Source organism: Gymnoscopelus microlampas (assembly GCF_963454915.1).
Source record: "Gymnoscopelus microlampas genome assembly, chromosome: 1".
NCBI lineage: Eukaryota > Metazoa > Chordata > Actinopteri > Myctophiformes > Myctophidae > Gymnoscopelus > Gymnoscopelus microlampas.
The window spans coordinates 13,258,018-13,279,005 of NC_139962.1; the positions used below are offsets into that span (position 1 = coordinate 13,258,018).

Genomic DNA, 20,988 nt, shown 5'->3' on the forward strand with positions numbered 1-20,988 from the left:
TAAGACACTTTGAAAGGTAGTAGACAGGTCCATGGCTTGCTAATGGAATGTGAAATCAACTGCAGGGTGCGGACAGCCCCCCCCCCCCCCCAAAAAAAAAAGAGTGAGGCAGCAGCAGAGCCTTGCTTGTGTACTGTATCACTCTGGGAGACTGGCAACTCCACTGTTTTAAATCGTCGCCTCATCTTTCTGGGCAATGTCAAACACTGTGTGTGCGTGCGTGCGCATCCATGTGTTGTGTGTACTTCCATATCTGTTTTTAAAGGGTGCATGTGTGTGTGTGTGTGTGCGTGTGCGTGTGCGTGCATGTGCGTGCGTGCGTGCGTGCTTGTGTGTATGCATGGGCAGGGGTGCTTGGCACATTTATTGATGATCTTAATGAGGAGCTGATGGGGAAGGGATTAAGTTAAGCAGCCTAATCATCACATTGGATTGGAAGAGGACATTGTGGAACCGTAATATATATACTGCCCTTATTAAAACGGCCTATGATGTTTTATGTCTTGTATGCTCCCTTCACAGCCTGTCGCTCCAGTTTGGACTTTGTGCTTTCTACACATTTACTGGCCTGTGTGCTGTTGTGCTCTCATACAGAGAGATGGGGCAGATTTATACAGGATGCTGTTGTGAGAGAAAGAGAAAGGCCTTTTAAGAGAGACAGATTGAGGGAGAGATTGATGATACTGGGAGAGAATGAGAGGGAGAGTGAGAGAAAGAGAAAGAGAGAGCCAGAGAGTTGGGAGGGGGGGGGGGGGTGGAGTGGTAGCTGCATGGCCCAGATTCAATCCACAGGAGGCTACCACTGTGTGTTTCATTTGGAAACAATGAAGCCGGTCTAAATGAGGCTGCAAGCTGAGGTGGAAACCTCCTCGAGATCAATAATGTGTGAGGTTGGTCTGGGTCTGGCAGGGGAGAGACTTAAGGAACAGTACCCGGCCCTCTGGGATGGGTTTAATCTGCCGAAACGCATTATAAGTGAACAAACACAGGACTGTTCTATTTAGACAGGGGAACACACAATGTAAAGGCCTCTTTAAACTACTGGTTCAAAGAAATACCTGGAGAATGCCGGTATTAGTGCAGTATAGTAGACATCTGTGTGATGTGTGTGCCTTTCATTTTGTCCTTGGTAGCTTCCCAATGACCTGCAGCCTCCCACTGCCAAGATAGCTAATTTCTAGCTTAACACGGCTCCCACGCCTAATCCAACACCGTGATCAAAAAGATGCTATGACGTTGAGCAATAGCACCAAGAAGCGAACATGGCTGTCTGGTGGGACAGCCTGTAGGGTAGTATTTTAAAGTCCCCATCCACTCAAATTCTTTTGTTCTGAGTACATATTGTTCTCATGTTTTCAAACTCAGCATAAACTACTGCTGCTGTGTGTGTTCAATTATCTAGCCAGTCACACAAGCAATGCAACTAAATAGATCTCCCCTTGAAAAGGGTATTGGAGTCTTTGATTGTTTTTAGCGGCGTTTTTAGCGGCGCTAGCCGCTCTATACCTTTAGGTATAGGGGTACTGTGTCGCCACTCTTTAGGTATAGAGCGGATCCTGCTCTATACCTGACTTTGTCCGTGTTCACCGTCAAAGTTCTGATTGGTCAGACCCGTCAACGTTCTGATTGGTCAGACCCGTCAACAAAGTGACTGGTCAAGCTTCACGTGACACATGGCTATAAACACATTATAAACACATATCGATGACAAAATGTATCAAAGGCGCCGCTACCTTCACACAGGGTGTGATTTTTTATTATACTTACAATACAAACATACTAGCACTTCTAGGCCAATAGGTTATAAACCTAGAAACGGAAACATAAACAACAACACAACAACAAATTACTGACATGAAATATACACACAAACTGTAAAGCATATCAGAAATACATACATTTATTGTCATGTAAACACTCTCAATTCTTACCGTCAGTCTCTCGGAGCTCGCAATGGAAAATGACGAACGCAGCAATAACACCCTGTCAACTACTAACACTGATGCCTGCAGGACACGTCGCCTTGTGTTCGAATCTGACCTGCTTTGGTAAGACCCTGAGTCTTTATACTGTTTCAGTGGTTCCCCCAAGGAAGCCCCTCCTTCAGGGAGGAGTAACATACATTTCCCACAAGGCATTGCTGTATAGCACCTTCCAGGTTACAGTGAGTGATCTAATCATCTTTTGCAAGACCCTCTAATCTTCTGCTCGTTAATCATTTCACTGGTCTTTTGTCTTTAGAGTGGCGACACAGTACCCTAGCTTTGTGCTGTGTTAGTGACCATTGTTCTCCAGCTCCGCTATCTGACCTAATCAATTAACACTCTTCTGTTTCTCTCATGCATATCCTCTGCTTTGGATCTGAGTCCATAGGTCAATGCTTGTGGCCCTCACAATTGGTCAGATTTCAGATTTAAACTTCAGTTAATACAATTTTAACTAATGCAGGAAATACACACACATAATATGGAATAATTATACGCAGACTTCCCTTGCTGGAAGGCCCGGATAATTCTACAGTGTGGTTGGTCCGTCAGGGAGTCATAGGGACCAATCAGAAGGCTGACAATGGTATACATTCCAGAGAAAAAGTCAGGTAGGCCTATGATTGGCTGGGCTGTAACGGACGTTTGTGGTTGGTTTAAGGAGGTCAGTGGTTGGTCAATGCATAATATCTGTCACACATTGTGTTATGTGTGTCATGGGGGCAGTCCTTAACAACTTCGCAATGCTTGTGCCCCAAACGTTAGATATAGTCGTCGGGCTGCTAGACTAGTTGGAGTCTACACAAAATCTAAGAGATTCAGAGTTAAATGACATTCAGGATGTTGTAGTGTACTATTCTCAGTGAGAACAGCTGACAGAATGAGGTTTGGATGTTGACTTGGCTTTTAGAGGGTGTTGCTTGCGCACTATGCGCAGTGTCCAAATAGTTAAGAGTATACAGTAGAAGCTGCGTCCCTGGAGCTCAAGAGCATACATCTACAACACAGTGAACCGTAGCACACTCTTCAAAGGCCCCAGCAGTTCTCCTCACCCCCTCCTCTCATGCAGCGAGAGAGAGAGAGGCAGGGAAGAGAAGCCAAGCAGGCCAATAAAGAGGTCGGTTTCTGGAAGCAGCCTACAAACAAAGACGACTTGTTCTCACCTTGTCTCTCCTCTCCAACCTTACATATCCTTACACGGTAGTATTCTGTGTTGAGTGTGCAAATGTAATGGGTCCATTTGGTTGCATCAGTACACTCTCAGAGTTAGAACTGGATACATTAATACTGAGTATTTTATTGTTTTAGAAGAACCTTAGAATGAATGATCTCTCTCTCTCTCCCCCCCTCTCTCTCTCTCTCTCTCTCTCTCTCTCTCTCTCTCTCTCTCTCTCTCTCTCTCTCTCTCTCTCTCTCTCTCTCTCTCCCCCCCCCGTTTGGGGGGCCAAACGGGTGGGCCTACGGCTACACGGGACTCTTGACCCTGATTGTGACATTCGGTAGGTGGTTTGAAGACACCACTTTTGGTGTAACACCTTGCAATGGCCAGTCATAGCTTTTAGAGTTACATGGTAGAATAAACATTTTCTCTTTCTTTCTCCCAATGGGGGGGGGGGGGGGGGGGGGCACATAATGGACGAGCCGTCACTGGCTGTCAGCCTCCCTATCACCCTCCTCCGGCTAGTGGGCTGAAACTGCTCCTGTCATCATCATCCAACTGTGTGCTTGAGTACAGCAGGTCAATGTGCACAACTGCGCAATAAAAAAATAAAAAAAACGACACACAAACATACGTGCCAGTAAACATACAACGCTCGTCTTCTGTGTGATTGAGTGATAGCATCCAGAGGTAGAACCAGTGGCGCCCGGCCGGCTGACAAAGCCCCCATCGCTTTCGCCACCTCCCACTCTCCTGGCTGGCTCCTGGGTGACTCCATGAGATATTTATAAGCATTTTGATATGTTTTCTTCCACTCTGTCATCCGGGGCGAACGCTGTCATGTCGCATTGCTCCAAGAGGCCTCTGAAGGCAAGAGCGGCACGTTCGGGGGCGGGGGGGGGGCGTGTAAAGGTTTCCCCTGAATTATAAATTGCATTCGTGCATCATTACCAGCTCCGGCGTGAGCATTGGCCCTCTCTCTCTCCCTCCACCCATGGACTCTACTACTGTAGGCCTGAGATGGAACAGGAAGGGAGCAGATGGGGGTGATTTCCATGATGAAACAGAGCAATAAAAAGACAGAAGAGATATCTCTCTGTCTCTCCCCCTGTCTCCCCTCCTGCTCTGTGAGCTATCCATTTATCATGACATTGCGATGATGGAGGATGCTGTGGCGCACTCGCACACCTACACACATCGACATGCATGCACGCACACACACACACACACATAAAGTGAAGCCTGAATCCTGAGCTGAAATCATGCTGTGTGGAGGAACAGGTTGAAGTGCTATAGGCAGACATCTCTCCAATTCCTCACCCCGCTGTGACCTTGAAGTAAAGAACACTATATGCTAATGTCACACTTGAGTGTTGAGCTCCTGGATAAGAGTGCCCTCTGAGCACTGCCGAGGATTGAAATGAGGAATTATTTAGTGGTCATACTCGAGGTGTAAGGGTGCATGTACTGGGTTGAATTTAAACTACGCTAGGTCCTCTATTTCCACCTACTAATAGCCTTACTGTTAGTAGGACTGCTGGCAGTGGCACTTCCGTAGTAAGTACTCTACATTCAAGAATATGAGTTGCGATGTTGCTTAGTTCTTTGCTGTGTGGTCATGTGGTTTTGTCTTTAACCCATTCAAACCAGGAACGCATCTCTGTACATTTCTACATCTCTGTACATTTCTTTGGGCTATTAAAAAATAGCAGATATACAAGCTCATAGCACGGCACCTATGAGCTTGTAGATCTGCATTTTTTTTTAAATCGTGAAAATATATGCAAATCTTTGAATATGTTTATTTTTAAATATACATGTACCGAACATGTGTAACTCAAATCTTTGCTTCTGGGGAATTCTACAAATGTCTTCTAAATCCTAACAGTTTAAAAAAAAAAGTATTTCAAAATATAGTTAAAAATGTTCGCTTTAGAAATATATATATTCAAAGATTTGCGCAAATTTTCAAGATTTTTTGAAAATAGAAGATCTACAAGTTCATAGCGTGGCACTCGGTGCCGCGCTATGAACTTGTATATCTGCTATTTTTCAATAGCCAAAGAAATCTTAAAATGACACAAGGATGCGTTCCCGGTCTTAATGGGTTAACTATGGTGAATATATATACATCAGGATCACCAGGAATATTATTATGCCATGCATGGATGGCGTGCCTTGCATAAATAAACCAGTCTCGAGCGGGGAAGACTTTTTCTAATAACATAAATGGCTGACAAGCAGTACATGCTCTGATTAAGAGCTTAAGGCAGGTCTGCGGCGGTGACTGTCAAAACAGCCTCCCTCGCACTCACCCAGATCAAACGCAGTTTCGGGGAGAAATGCCTGTTTGGGAACATGTGTTATCTTCCCTTCTGTGGCTTCGAGTCTTGAGAGCTTTCCTTCTTCCTGAAGAAGAATGAAGGGGGGGGGGGGGGGTAGCTGGGGGTTGCGGGAGTTTAAAAAGATTGCACGGGATAAAAAAAAGAAAAGAAAAAGCCTTCCCCACTTGCACAATTCCGAATCAGTCTTCCAAACGATGGCCCGTATTACGCTTTTAAAATTTTAAGCGGCAGAAAGTTAATCTAATAGATAATGACTTGGTAATTACAGTAGCAAGGTACTTTCACTTAATCACAGTTTCTCACAGAGTTTCATCCATGGGAAAGAGGGTGTCTGCTGGGCCGGGGGCATCCTTGGGGGGGGGACTCACTCTCACTCTCTCTCTCTCTCTCTCTCTCTCTCTCTCTCTCTCTCTCTCTCTCTCTCTCTCTCTCTCTCTCTCTCTCTCTCTCTTTTCTGTCCTATTGTCTGCATAAGTCTCTCTACCACTGCCCCTAGAGCATGCTTCCATGCCCTCAGTGAGTGAGTTGTCACCTTCCATTCATTAATCTCTGTCTTTTCCCCTGAGCTGCTGCCCTTGCACTGAGCCACAGAGGGCTATGGCAAGGTCTCTCTCTCACGTTTACACACGCAGTTGGGACACAAATGCACACAAACCCTTGGACTTGCTTGGACACATGCATGCATGCACACACGCGCGCGCACACACACACACACACACACACACACACACACGCACACGTTGTACATGCATTTGCACAAACACTTGAGCATTCATACACGCATAAGAGCGATGTTCTGCTGCACTACACATGGAGCGAATGTGTTTTTTGTGGAATTTGGGGGACGGCCTGCACTGTTCTCCAGAGAACCCAAAGAAGGACCCCAAAGGTGTTAAAAGTCAAACTGGATGACCAGTTCAACAGTGGTAAGCGATAGGAGGAGCATGTGGCGAGGGCTACAGACAGTAACGGACGTCACACAGGGAACCAGATGCTTAGAGAGGCTGTCTACCTCTAGCCTGGAATCCAGACTGATTCGCTACGCTCGGCGGACTCTTTTTCTCACTTCTTCTCACTTCTTCTGCTTCTCAGTCTCGTCACCAATTACTGTATATTTCCAAATAGTAGCCCTACCGCAAATAGCCGCCACCTACCTAATACCCGCCGGGGTCTGACACCATTTTGCGTATTAACCGCCCGTCCAAATAAAAGCCCAGGTCCGCGCAAACGCAGGGGCGATTATTTGCAGTTTCTAAAGCATAATTTGGGTCTGTGCAAACTCATTTATACACCCGGGTCGACAGGGCGATTATTTGCAGTTTCTTCAGCCTAATTTGATTACGTTGCATGACAGTGTCGTGCGCCGAAAATAGCAAATCTACAAGCTCACAACGCGTTGAGTTTGATTAACACATTGCACAGGAAATCAAGGACGGATTACAATAATATAGCATTCAGTAACATGTGGGTGATAATAAAGTCTATCAAATATGGTTTCATTGAAGGGCAATCAAAGGCTAGAGCGTATGAAGTAAATGACGGGTATAGTGTCCAAGGGCCTCATCAGTGCACCGGCACTAGAATCAAGAGATTGTTATTATCATTACATTTTCTATAATCAGTAACATGTGGGTGATAGGCTACTTTCAGTATGTGTATCAAATACGGTTTTATTCAAATGCAATCACAGGCTACAGCTTTTAATGCAAGCATTGGGATTTGACCGGTTCCTCAGTGCGGCTGCCGCATTGCGCAATCAGAGCATTTAGTGGCTACACCTGTGTGGTGGTATGCTCTCTCTCTCTCACTATTAACCACTTAAACCCATATGGGTAAACGGAGTCCCTTAGGGCTCAATATGTATTTTCGGTTTTGGAAAGCTTTCGCTGAAAATAGCTGATCGTCAAAACGTGTCGCATTGTGAGCGTCGGATACTGGGGTTTAAGTGGTTAAATCATGCTTGCTTTACCCGACAGACAGACAGAGTGAGTATAGCCATTCATGGTCGAGCGACCATAGCCGATGCATTGTGAAAGTAATAAAACATTTTAAAACATACCAGACTGTCTTTATCACCTCACGTGAATTAACTTGCCCAGCGAGATTAGATCTTAGTTGGAAAACTGATAATGGCATACAGTACATTCAACTGTTGAACATTTCTCCATTGATTTGAAAAATATACATATATTGAACACAAGTCTCACTCAGAATATGCAAGCAATATCATGATGCTGCCAGCACGGTGTTCACACTTGCTTTCCACAAAGACGTTTTAGAAAACATGCTGGACAGGAACTGTAATCAAATAATGGCCCGGTGCAGGCAAATAGCCGCCTGGCTCTTTTAAACGTCTGGGGTCCAAATCGATTTCCTGTATTAAACGGAAACCAATCAGAAGCTGTGGCACAAAGGCCAATATAACTGCTGAAGAGAGTTAGACTAACTAAGACTTCAGAACAGCTTCAGAACAGTACCAGAGAAGCAGTAGTGACTAGCAAGTCCAAACAGTGGCTGAAACCAAGCATGAGAAGCCAGAGTGAATGGCGTGGCTTTCAAGAAATACAGGATTCACAACAAAAAGCTAATTTACAGTATGTTCACTAATGAGAGGCAAACGGTTTCTCCGACAATTTGTTACAATTGACTTTCACTGTTTACGTGGGGCACACAACAGTCAATTTTGCCGTCGCTGCCTTTTATTGCTCTTGATATTTAGGCAGCAGAGCAGATCACATTACAAGAGGCTCTGCCTACTTTTTGTGCTTGCAGCACATTCCATTATGCACTCCTCATTTCCTAGCCGTCCTTCAGACCGTGCTGAATGTCAGCTGCTCGCGGCTGCAGGATTCTGTATCAATTATACGAGCTGAGCCGACTCTACAGTGAATCAGGACCGATAACATCGGCGGGGATAGAGAGTGAGGAGGGCAGGTTCAGCTCAGGTAGATGGGAGACATGGCAGCGAGGAAGGACAGGGGGCACATATCACCTCGGGAGGAAAAATGGAGTGGCGATATGGCAGAAATGAGAAAATATATGTAGAGATGGACATGGGTCGAGCATGCGAGAATGTGGAGTGAATATTGCAATGTGAACACTGGCTTGATTGGCCTTTAGGGACAATTCGGGCCATCATCAGCTCCAATGTGTGTCAAAAAATGTCTTACCACAGAATTTCTTCAATTTTCAATTTCTACTTGAGGGTTTTATTAGGATTATACGGATTAAGATCCAGACGTGATCGAAACGGTGATCACATTTGTCCTGGTTTACAGAGTGAATGCTCCCACATCTCTTGTTTATTGTCACATACACATTTAATACAATTCAACATATAAATCAACATCTCAACAGTGTTCAACTGTTCACAACTAAATATATAAGAATAACATACAGTAGAAGGTAAATTCCCACAATCATTTGGTCAACTTATTATAGCAAAGGTAAAACAAGGTTTTCCAGTATAATCTGTAGTGTAACCTCCTCTTAATTTGTATTCATATGAAAAGATAGGAGTCCTTGCTCTGATGAAGTTTTTATTATCCAAGAATGATCCTAGTAACCAGAAGTGATCAGCCAATGAACTATTTCTATGCTATAGGCAAGGGACTGTAATATATGGGTGAAAATGAACAAATACATTTTTTTTAACACATTTTTTTTGTGTCTGATACGTCCCGGGTCAGCCTGTCGAACGTACCGCTCATCGAGTGCTCATCAATCAGACTTCCCCATGTTTATACCTTTAAGTACTGCACACAACAACCTCCTGCTTCTCTGTGTCACTTGCTGTTGCTGCCTAGTGCCTGCTACCATGCATGATAGGTGCATGGCACACACACAAAGAATGACAGACAAGCGGGACAACCAATGAATGAGTGAGGACCAATTGAATCCCACTTACAAGACTGATAGGCAGGCTACACTGGAGGTTCATTGAATCAGACTTTGAACAACAGACTCACTGCACAAGATCGAATTAACTCAGATGTGTGTGAATGGTTCATTCAATCCCGTCTTCTACTGAGGATTTTACACATCACGTCAGCGGTCTGCTTTGCCAAATGGAAATAGCTATCTTTATAAACACTTAAACTAGTTAATTCGTGAAAACTGTTCCACAACCACATTGTGACAACTAAGACTTTAGCTTGGTGGATCAGTCGCAATTTATTTTCTGCTGGAATACATTCTAGTTCAAGAGGTTAGATTAGAGCAAATAAAAAGCATACTGTTACAAAAGTCTTCTTAATTTAAATTGTGATATTGAAGTATAAAACAAACATGTGCCTTCATTAACAAATTCATTAATTCATTAATATAAATATAAGCACCTTCTCACTGCAGGGAGCAAATAGGAGCCCCTTTTATACAAATATGTAAACAATAAAAACATAAAACAATGTACTGTACAATGCTCAATGCAGGGCATAATTGTCATGCATAAAAGAAGAAGATAAAAGAAAGAAATAATTATTCAGTTGATTAATTCAACTTATTCATAGCCTAAATGTATTTATACAGTGACAGCAATGCATTGAAGAGATGTTTGGGGCAGCAGTAATAGCATGGCATAGTGGACTCAACAAAAACTAATGTAAACCACAATGTTGTTTCTTTTTGTTTCGTCTGTTTCTACTGAAAAGTAATATTTGAAGCTCTGTGTTCGTTAATTTTCTTTTATTTGCTCTTATGCTACAATGATAATTTATTTTGAATGGTAAAAAGGTGGGCAAAATAAGCTTCGGCTTCAGCCCATACCTTTTCGGTCAAATAGTCATCTTGTTGACTAAGTTGTACTGTATGTTCAACTGTTTTGTCTTGAAAAAATCATGACTGAAATAAAAATAACTAACTAACTAATTAACAACAACCACACGAACAAGGTGGTAGGCTACTAATTGAAAGGACCTTTGAACGACAGATAGGCAGGAGACTGAGTGAGATTAATGATGAATGAACTGTTCTCTTGAAATAGAACATCAAACAACTGCACAACTTTATCTAGCATGATTTGAAGTTAGTTGTTTAATTATGTTTGGGTCCAAAACTGCAGTCAATATACTTTGTATCTCTCATTTATTAAAGAGTTCCCGCTATTTTGTTGGTTATCTGTGTCTCTGATAAGGGAGAAACAATCAGTCTCGGTAGGATGGCGCTGCTCTGAGGCACGCAGATTACTAGAAGGCAGCAATCTTGTCTTTTCATTTTTCCTGTGTGACCACTGCTTTTACTGTTTAAGTGGAGATTAATGTAAACATGGAGTCGGGAGATCTCAGAAGAGTATTATCTTACAAGTTCTCCATTAGTTTTCAGTTAACAGATTTCTTCATTTGCTTCGCTGAGATTTTGAATTCCTGTTTGATTGATTGAAATTTTTATTAGGCAAAAGAATGCAAAACAACACAGTTACATTTATAATGCTTTTGTCTAAAAGGTCCGGCCAAAAAAGTCCTTGCGGACTTGTTTCCGTTGGGGTCCTTGAATTAATTTCATAGACATATATAGTAGCAACCAAACAGTTCAAAAATCAGCATAAAAATACAGAGGAAAAAAAATACCACTATGTACAAAAAAAGCATGAGAAAATAAAAAAATATATACAAAAAAAGAGGGGGGGGGGGAAGCATTAGAAAATAAAAATGATATACAAAAAAAAAAGCATGAGGAAATAAAAAATATGTACAAAAAAAGGGGAGGGGGGGGGTCGTCTGTCTACAGAGAAACTGGTACTAGCTCCTCTTTAGGCCTCCAGAAAGATGAGTTTTTAGGGCTGTTTTGAATGGGCCCAGCGAACTGCATTTTTTGAGGGATGGGGTTAGACTATTCCAATCCTTGTGATTAAAGTGTGTTTGTTTAATTTTTTCTCTGCACACAGTAGCAGTGTGCTTCTATTGGAACCTTGCTGACTCCATTCTCCTTTGATGTATCGAAGGAATTTGACATTCAGAAGACTGCTGCTCCCCCATGCATACAACCTATAACACAAGATGGTGACAGAATCTTTATTGAAACTTGAGGTTTGGGCCCCTCACATCTAGAGTCTGGGCCGCTATGCGGCACTCACACCTGCGTCGCTCCGCCGAAACGACTTATATGCCCATATCTGGAGATCTCTGTATCTGGCAGTCCATGTCCCTTTTATGCCCATATATGGAGAACGCTGATGACATCAGTATATGCCCATAGATGGACATTTACCTCTAGTATTCAATAATTCCATACACCTATTCTTATTATGATATCCTTTTTATGTCTTCTATCCTCCTCCAGTAGCTGACTGTTGCCTTTTGGGCACTGACTGGATTTTTTGCCTGGCTTTGAAGTCTCACCACTTTTCCACTTCGTCCTCAAAGCGTTGTTTGTGAACCAACTTTACACACATTTACTGCACAAACAAATTTCACCCGCTCCCTTTTACTTTGTCTTTGATATACCACTACTACACTTTCAAATTATATAGTTATTATAGTTCCAGCCATTGTCTTCAATATTTCATGTTAAAGAACGTCCTGTAGGCTCTAGCCTTGGAAATATATTTAATTCTCCGGTTATTAGTGAGAGTTTATTGGACCATGAGAGGTAAAATGGGAGTGCATGTTCACATGTGCTCAATTCCACAGTGATTTCTCCACCGCCGGATGACAAAAAGTGTTTTTGTTTTGTTTTCAGACAGTGGGCAGCCTGAGCAAACTATATTGCGTAAGGTCCCAGCTTACCAGAATGTACTCTTCAAATATGTTCCTTTCTGAATCATTAATGATCATGAAATCTCCAGGTGTGAGATCTTGCCTCACTTTAGTCCTGTAGTCCAGTTTATACACTCTACTGGACTACTCCTTTTCAGGTTGCGTATTTCCTTTTCCAGTGTTGTAATCTCATCTTTGAATCTTCAAATTATTTAAGTCTCTGGTAGTTTCAGATCTTCAAAAGTGAATCCCCTTTTCCCACTGTTACTTGTATACGGCTTGCATCTGTTGTTCTACAGTAGCTCTTTGTTTATTTGGATCAGTTAGGGAGTGACAGTTACTTGACAGCCAGCAGCTTTTTTATTTCCCTACTAGTTTCCTAAGTATCTCCTTGAGCATAAGCATCCACACCACTGCCTTTAATTTCTTTTACCATCAGTAATAGTTGATGAGCTTAACACCAGTGGGATGCACCATGTTTTGTGTGGACAGGAGCAAAGAACTCTTCTGGAAAGCCAAAGGAGGAAGAGAAGATTGTGTTTCATGATTAATAAAAACTGGTGTTATTAGGAACATGCATTCGCTCCAGTCTCTCTGTTCCCCAGATCCAGAATATCTCACTCTCCCGTGTTGGCCATTCTGACTCCCTTGGGTATTTACAGCTATTGTTGTGAGCGGAATGTACATCACCACTCAGGCCGACACAGCTAGCTCTCAAATAATTGTGTACTGCTATCAGCATTGTGGAAAATAAGCCACTTTCATTGTGGTTGGGGACCAAGAATCTCTGAGGAAAGTATTACCAAATTACTTTCAGCACGTAAACACACAGGGGAATAACGGTTTTGGCTAGTGGTTCTCAAACTTGTTACACTGCATAACACCTCAACACCTCCTAATGGAGGGGAAGGGAACTGGTTGGAATAACGTGTTCCTTCCACGCGCTATGTCCTACCGGGGAAACTCCCCCCTGTCAGGTGACAAGAAGGTCAGTTGGCTCTCATGCTTTGAAGGAGGCATGAGCTCGGCCTTGGGCTCCCTATGCTGTGGGGGGAGTGTAGCGCCCAGGATCACTTAGAAAATTGGCACCGGGTGAAAAAAGGGTTAGAACATCGTGGGATACAACATTTTTGAAAAAAATAAAAAATAAAATCATCATAAATCATTCATTGTAGTATTTTGATAGTATTAGACTATATGTTTTTAAAGTTTTCATGACATTCAGTTTTACAACACATTAAAAGTTTTTGTCAAACGTGTATACAAAGTTTTAACTGAAAATTCCACTCCAGTGAGCCATTGCAGGTGTTTTTCTCTCACATTTCTAGAGCCTTTTCAAATGCAATGTCAAAAGTAATCTTTGCCTGCGGGTGTCGCTGTTGAGGCATTTTGCCTGTCAATCATCACCTCTGCTCCGCCCCCCCAAAGGATAGGGGAGGGGCGGGGAGGAGAGGGGGCGGGATTAAGTGACTATGACATCAAAGTCAAGGGGCCAATCCCAGATTACTTTTCAGCCTTATTATTAGAAAAAAAAACAGACCACAGAAAATCCACTGAATGTTCAAAGTTCAGTTTTTTTGGGTGTAATTGAGGTCATAAAACCCCAAAAAAAAACATTTAAAAAAAAAATGAATGTCATAGAACCTTTAAGTTCATATTTCATTTCATATTTCAATATTGTCTCTTTTGCCTAAGGAGATAAGGCTGAATAACTGAAAGCCCACTATAATGTCCATAGAGCAATCATTACAAACCAACGAGTATACAGTGAGAGGATTGAGTCGTAGCTAAGTGGAAAAGACCCACGTAGTCCGTATCGAGGTCTACAAACTATGACTTCAGTCCAAGACCATCACTGCCTTCCTATGCCATCCTAAGCTCTCTGGTCATATTCAAGGACGACAGCAGCACCCCGATGTACAGCATTGCCGGGGGCGTGTCGTGTGCAGGGCCAGACAGCATTCCAGGGCAGGTGTCACAACACAGCACAGTTTGAACCATATCATTTATGTCTTGTTTGAAATGACAGATTACATTTTCATTTAAATACAGTATATATAACACATTCAACTTTAAACATCCGCTAAAGCAATGTGAACGTGTCAACTTACATTAATTCACTTTGTAAAAGCGGACCACCCACTGAGAATGCAAGTTCCTAATAAAAGATTAAAGCTCATTTCCCCATAATCTCTCTCTCGCTTTCTCTCTCTCTCTCCCCCCAGCTATACATTGTGTGAGCGTGTGAAAATTCGAGCACACCCACTGTATAAAGGCATATTTTAGATTGAGCCTCCTTTTCTGGTACGTAACGTCCTCAGGCCGTTGTTACAGAGCTTCGACACTCACTAAAAGGGGCTCAGATAGCTTTCTACCTACCTCCATCAGACTGCTGAACATCTAGGTCTGGTGGAGCCCCTCCCCCCCACCCCACCCCAAGCACGTTGCCTATTCCACCTGATGGACGCTAGTAAACACATAGGTTGCATATTACTTATATTACTTTTATCATGCTTTTAAGTCTTATCATGCTCTCTTTGAGAGAGAGAGAGAAAATAGATCTTGGTGTTCAGTGGATAAAATGTATGTTAAGTGGACAAGGAAGACATTTAAAGGTTCAAAACATGGTTTTAGGGCTTCATTTTCATTCCTCCATGGTGCCTCCGTCTTGGCCGGGCGCACCAACAAATACAATTGGCCGTGTTTGCGGATGGAAAGTTGTCAGGGACTATATACATGAAGCAAATTGGCAATGATTAAATCAGAGAGAAAATTCTAAACAATTGATTAAAAAAAGTCAAACTACGATACAATGTGTCAGAAATGGTTAGAGCTACTGCAACCGGAAACATCCATAGACACAGAATATTATAATTTACCAGAAAAACAAAACAACACAGAAAAATCTATTGAGAGTTACAGAACAATATCGATTCTAGACATACAGTAAAATCAACTGTGACTAAATACTATATTAGAGAAGAATTTATAGAGGCAGCCCAGATGCTACAAAACCTCCCACAATAACATCTATAGACAATAACATTCCAGTATAGTAGACCACAGCCTGCAATAAATGCCTGCAATAACGTGTTGAAATGGGGGAACCATTGTAAGGGATGGGCCGGTTTGGATGTGCCCTGTGTCATCCGATGCACCTGACTCACTTATCTGGCACATGTGTTGTTCCTTTTTACCAGGGTCATCTCTCTGCATTCTGGGTAAGCTGTAGTGACACTGAGAGATTCCCAACTCAGACGGACTGATGAAGTCCATCTAACAGCCTGTAATTTGGACAAAGTGCACTTGCAGGCAGCCAGGCATGTCTCACAGCAAGGATGATGTCATCCACAGCAAGCCAGCACACAAGATGTTCTGCTGTTTGTCAGGCTGATAACACAGCCAATTGTTAATATCTTATCTCATAACATACAGAAGGTCACTGATATAAACAGTCCAGAAATGTGTCGTACTAGGTGTTTCTGTGAAGAGTTTGTGTTGTTAATAAAGGCAATGTCTTGTGCAAGTTGGTTAACAAAGCACTGGTGATCTTTTACTTCAACACCTTAACTCCACGCTCATACACATTCACAGTCGATGTAGCAGAGTAGCCCTGCGTGAAACCCAGAAGCCTAATATCTCTCTAGTCCAGAGGGGAAAGTGACAAGAGTCTTTGTTCGTCTTTTTCACTCTATAGTTAACAAGGCCAATCCAGGGATTTGAACCTATTTTGCTAACCTGTAGACAATAACACAGATGAGCTACTAATGTTCATCCGCAATCAAGCTGATTATGGAAGGAGATTGACGGCATTTCCAGAGGCATAACTTATGTCTGTAAAATGACCAACAAGGTAACCGTAAAAGGTTTTTAACTGGGCACTTCGGAAAAGAGATCCAAATATGCTTGACTCTGAGGAAGACGCTTGTAGAAACATCACTCACCACTGTAATACAATAAAAAGTGTAGACTTAAATAAGTACTCTAGTACTTTATTTGGGTACTCTTTTTTTGTTTTTCAAGTTCCCAGAAACATTTTATTCATATTATATTGTCCTGTTGTCATGTATATTGTACTGTTGAGCAACTTGGCTGAAGCGTGTTGGGCTTCCCTTTGTGACTGTCTGCAAGTAGTGTGTTTAATGTACCAGGTCTCATAAAAATAGGTCTGGATTGAATCATCTCCTAGTAATTTAATTCCAATTATACATTTTACAAGCATCTGTGTGCGTGCGTGCGGTAGTCTGCAGACTCACCTCTTCAGACTAGCGATTGTGGGATGGCTCTCTAACGGAGAATTAGCGCCCCTCAGCTGCGGTGAGTCCCAATGAGATGACCTCCCCTCCTCCTCAGCTGTCCTCCAGCTGCTCTATTCTACTGAGTGGAAACAGAGGGACTGGCCTTAATTATGGGGACGAGGTTGACTGTGACACTGACTCAGGATGCAGAGAAGCCTGGCTCAGACTGGGGCTGGATGTAATGGTAAATAGATTCTACCAAGCCTCGCCCCTGCCTGCCTTGCGATTGGCTGAATGCAAAAACGAGAAAACAAGGACTCTGGGACGGTGGCGTGCCTCGCCGAGCATTGGACTGCCGACCCCAACCCTCCGTGATCGAATCCCACTGTCGGCACTCTTTTTCCGACAACTGTGGACTTTATTTTGCCGATAAAGTATAGTTTTGGACCGCGGCGGAGGCGCGCCGTCTCAAGCAAACTTGAGCCACAAGAGGCTCTGCTGAGCGAGCTAAAGCGAGCGAGTCTCCATGCCGAACGTTGCGAAGTTAGCTTGAGCCGACTCATGTACCGGTAGGCACAGAATTGTAAATCAAGTTTTGGGGTGAATCAAGTGGGCTCTCCGAGTGCGCTTGGAGCGTCTTTCACCAAGTGTACATAAAGCGTGGGCTTGGCAGAGTTTCATGTCTCCTCACGGAAGACTTCCGCATCACGTGTACACGTTTTTTTCCTTCTCCCGTGACGTTATACATAGTCCTCCTCCACATGTGGCCACACAACCCGAAACCATGCCGAAAACACCGGCAGGTCTCCCCCCGCCGCCCACTCGCGGCCCGACACACACATTTAACACACATCTAAAAAGTGTTGCTGTGTCGGTTTGACACATTTTCATAATGCTGAATCATAGAGTTTCAGGCTGATAAAGTAATACCGGTACAACGAGTACTCAGACAAAGTCCCTGAGACTACATGACTCATACATATTGGTCGGATCGGCGGTGCGACATAGGTGTGAGGGCGTAGCAGCCCAAACCTCTAGTAAAAAAGACGTGTTGTGAGCTTGTAGATCTGCTTTTTTCAAACATTTTAGTACTTTTACTTTTGCTACTTTTGCTATTTTGATACCAATTCTTCTGTACTTTTACTCAAGTAAACTTTGAATTCCGGACTTTTACTTGTAACAGAGTAGTTCCACATTGCAGTATTGATACTTTTACTTAAGTAAAACATTTGAGGACTTTTTCCACCACTGTATACTACAAGCAAACCTTGGTAGGTGTCAGACAACACTGATTTGTCTTTCTTGACATTGAACACACTAAATATCTCCTTATACAATACGTTGTGTGACCATGTGAAAAGTCTGGCACCTAAACTGAAACCAAGATTTTTAATTACATTATAAATACTAGTAGCAACGTTGTTGAAATATGCATACAGACTTTGTAAACCATCTGCTGGGGGTGGCGAGCTGTCTCTGAATTGGAATAACAATGAAGCTAATTAACCCATTCAGACCGGGTATGCATCTGTGTGTCATTTTTAGATTCCTTTGGCTATTCAAAAATAGCAGATATACAAGCTCATAGTGTGGCACCGAGTGCCGCGCTATGCGCTTAGATCTGCTATTTTTGAAAAATCTTGAAAATCTTTCAATATATATATTTTTTAAAGCGAACATTTGTAACTCAAATCTTATTGCTTCTGGGGATTCTACAAATGTCTTCTAGATCCTAACAGTTTACTTTTGTTTTGTTTTTTTCTGATGTTGCTATATATCAGTGGTTCTATATATTCACCTTTTCATGTCAAGGACCTCCCAAAATGATATGTATTTGGCCGTGAACCCCCAGCAGAAAATATTTTGTTCCAGGGACCCCCAGAAGCAAAGATTTGAGTTAAAAATGTACTCAAAGATTTGCACTCATTTTCACGATTCTTTTCAAATAAATAGCAGATCTACAAGCTCATGGCGCGGCAATTGGGAGCAGCTTGTATATCTGCTATTTTTTAATAGCCCAAAGAAATCTTACAATGACACAGATTCTTTCCCGGTCTTAATGGGTTAAGCTGTCTCACATGGCGTTATAAAATATTTATGCCCAGTCTACATTTTCGCCTCAATTGGCTGTGCTCAGTGATAACTGAACACAATTAAAGTGGAAGAGAAAGGCTGTTACTCCATTGGAATACCTTTTTGATGTCCCACTAGTGACCACTATCCCTGTCTGTCCGTCTGACTGTCTCTCCCTTGCGCACTCTCCACGCCAACATGTTCTCTCACAGAAATGCACTCATATGCATGTATGGAGATGCATGTTCATGTGACACACACACACACACACACACACACACACACACACACACACACACACACACACACACACACACACACACACACACACACACACACACACGCTGGCTAGTGAGTGAACGTCTGCTAGCTGTTTGGAATTCAATAGACAGCTAGACGTCAGAATAACAGACTGACAGAATAATAGCGGTTTACGACCCCTCGCAGGGCTGCTGCTGTTGTTGTTTTTTTGTCCAAGGGCTAAGTGGTGACTGATGGCGTGTCAATAAGAGCACACAGGTAGCTGGCCACCAGGCATCGCAGTTACCTAGCAACCATTCTACGCTAATGACTAGTTCCTGCAACCCATGAAAGACATATTATTATATGGAGACATTGTCTTAATGAGTGTGTAGGCTTCACCAATGATGTACTGTAAGATTCCCCATATTAAAATAAAGTGTAAGATCTATCTCTCAGAGTAGATGCCAATGTCTGTTTTACTGTATTACTGTATAACCATCTGTTTTAGCTCTCAGCCCCTTAATCTCTCCCTCTTTCCATGGATTTCTATGCTCCTGCCTGCCCGCCTAACTATTGTAGCTGTGTTTACTGTACATACGGATGTATGCATTTTGCACACCTGTGCAAACGTTGTGTACTATATGCATATGTTTGCATGTGTGCGTGCGTGCATTTGTGTGTGTGCATTTCTGTGCAAGCATTTTAGTATAGACCAGTGTTTGCCATGCAAATTGTATGCATGGGGAGTCTGCTTGAGGGTTTGTGTGCATGTTTCCAGGAAACCCCATAAAACACCTGACCAAACAGCAACCAACTGCAGTAAATAAACGAAGCCAAACATCTTTTTTTTATGCTCCGAAAAGTTCAATTAAGGGCGGTATTAAACTTAAGTCTCTGCATACAACAGCGTGATGAGACAATTTGAGTCCCCTGTTTTCTCCCCTGGTCCTCCCTCCCTCCTCCTCTGCATAAACTACATTATATTTCAGAACTGTCGCAGTGGGCTGTCAAAGACCTGTGATATGCATAGACGCCGCTGAATAAATTTGGTTGGCTTTCAGGATTTGACTTTGTAGTCGTCTCAACACTGAGGCTGGAGTTGGGCCGTAATCCTCTGGGTTGTGCCATGCTTCCTTGTGAATAATATGTGAATTTCTTTCACTTGGTAGGTGTGTGTGTGTGTGTGTGTGTGTGTGTGTGTGTGTGTGTGTGTGTGTTTCGGCATCTTGCAAACATGCACACCTACTCACAATGTTACGTGCAGACGTGCATAACTTGCATGTTCTGGTAGATGGTCTTTTCACGTTCACAGAATGCGTCGGTCTCTCTTCGCCTGCCTTTCTCAATCTTTGTCAATGAACGGCATGCTTATGCTGAATGGCAACCTCGACTCTTGGAATCACACGAGCGGATTTATCTAGTCGCCGTGCCTTCTAGCTGCATTGTTTTTTACCATGACAGAAGCGCTAGCAATTATGCAGTTTTCGTGCCTTCGAGTTATTCTCTCTCAAACAGCGCCGACGGGCTTGAAATTACATAAACGCTGCCTCCACGGCAGCTTGTTCCTGACAAGGCCTTAATCTGCTCTGCCAAAACACTTATACTGCTCTGTTCACTGCTTCTAGAACAGATAAAAAAGGAGGTTTATTCTCTCTAAAGGCCTCCACTAATTAAACGCATCACTGGATCTCTGTCTACCTCTCCTCTAGCTAAGACATGGCAGCGACGAAAGCAGGGCGTAGACCAGCACGGGATTGGTGATTGTTGTTTTTATGTTTGCGTTTTGTTGGCCTCTGGGAGAACACAAAGAAGTCCTGGGTCCTCCACGTTCTCAGAGTATAGCGACAGAGCAAGGCGACAGACAAGGCAGACAGACGCAGAGATGTGCTGGCTTATAGACAAACATATTACAAATGTTGAAAGGTTAGGTTTTGACAGGTGTTGATTTCGTCGACTAAAACTATGACGAAAAATGTTTGTCGACTACCTTTTTTCACAGACGAAAACTAAATGAAAACTAAGCTATGATGACTAAAAGTAGAACTAAGTAATTCTATGTTTTGTTGCTCCCGGGTTTTGAGCTCTGAAAATAGCAGATCTACAAGCTCACAAAGCGTCACACTGCGACGTATTGTGAGCTTGTAGATCGGCTATTTTCAGCATGCAACCAAGTGTAAAATCAGCCATTACGACACCATCAAGGCACTTTAGTCGACTTTAATCTTATGATATTTAGTCGACTAAAACTAGACA

At 42.8% G+C, this 20,988-nt stretch overlaps 1 protein-coding gene across 1 annotated transcript in view; it reads left to right on the forward strand.

Annotated features, from left to right (window-relative positions):
- Nucleotides 1-20,988, forward strand: part of LOC311049653 (protein kinase C-binding protein NELL1-like) — a 289,822-nt gene that overhangs the window by 157,921 nt on the left and 110,913 nt on the right. The window lies entirely within an intron of this gene.